This window comes from Habropoda laboriosa, unplaced genomic scaffold (genome assembly GCF_001263275.1).
Source record: "Habropoda laboriosa isolate 0110345459 unplaced genomic scaffold, ASM126327v1 scaffold222, whole genome shotgun sequence".
Taxonomy (NCBI): domain Eukaryota; kingdom Metazoa; phylum Arthropoda; class Insecta; order Hymenoptera; family Apidae; genus Habropoda; species Habropoda laboriosa.
The window spans coordinates 38,469-39,891 of NW_017100319.1; positions in this window are offsets into that span (position 1 = coordinate 38,469).

Consider the following 1,423-nt stretch of genomic DNA (forward strand, 5'->3'; position numbering starts at 1 on the left):
CTCTCGTCGATTGGCTCCCTATTTTCGCTCGTTAAAGTCAACGTTCAGTGTACACCACCACATCGACCAGTCAGGGTCAACATCTCTCTCTCTTTCTCCACCTCCCCCGTGGCTGAGAGAAGCTTCCACTGTCAACGAGAGATGTCAACTACCCTGAGAGACGTGGTGAATATTTCTCTGGCAAAGGTTACACGAGAAAATTCTCCTCGTGAATTTCGTGCGCTTCGATGGTGATTTTTAGCACAGGAAGCGTGTATATAAATTCGCTGGGAATGTTTCGGTTTTGTTACAATCTTTGAAAGTGAAAACAACGGATCGGTTGTTTGCTAATGGAAGTTTGAAAAATCTGGTCGAAGCGTATCGCGTTGGTGAATAAAAGGGTTAATTGCGAACGCGTGATAAGGTAGAAAATAAATAGCGATGGTTATCTAAATTATAGTACTCAATGTGCGTCAGTGATAAAATGATCGTCGGATATCTGTTACGTCCAATCAGAAATATGTCGACGAGAAATTATGTCTTTGCTAAAGATGGAAACTGTCTTCGAGATAAGTACGTACGTCAATGCTGATACTGTATCTTATCGAGCTTTCCCGCTTTTGCATAGATCGTAATCTTTGATCGTTCTGAGAAATTGTCGTCAAGTTGAACAAAGCTCGTCTGTGTGTCGGAGTTGCACCGAGGGAGAGAGAAATTATGCAAATTACAGAGAGTAGGCACGGGTCTATTATTTCATTTGAAACGAAAAGGCTTACTTCTACCGTCGCGTATTAGTCGAATGAAAAGGGACTGAGACCTTCGTTACGAGACCTTGGATTCGGAACCTGACTCAACGCACCAGACATTTGATATCGAGGTTAAATGTTCCTCTCCGGTCGGGAGAGGGAAAAAAGAGAACAGTTTGTTTCTCTTAACAAAATTCGCGAGGGCGTCGAAAGATTCCACGCATACCTCTATCTACCAAACCGAGTTAATAAATCCGAATTTCTGCAACCTTTCTCGTTCAGGTTCTTCCGTTAATTCGATACTCGCGTAAAGAACAATTACGAGATTCGATTTGCAACGCTTATCGGTGAATCGGATCTCACGGTTTCGAAACTTGTGTTTTCTAGCAACGAATAATAACGTATGTATGAAAATCTTTTCCGGCAGGTTGGAACGTCCGGCGGCAGTGCTACGACGTGTATATGCTGAAAGTCTATAAGCCGCTGAAGAGTATTTTTGTCCGTGGATATTATCGATTGCATATACCCCTGATTCGTTCCCTCTTTCTCCCGCACATGTACACTTCTCTCCTCTTCGTTTTATTTTTCCTCCTATGTATCTACGGGTTCCTCCGATCCCGAAACTGATAGGCAAGTTCTGCGCAACGTTTTACCTTTACTATACACGCCTATTTTTAATAAGACAGACCGAGTTAAGT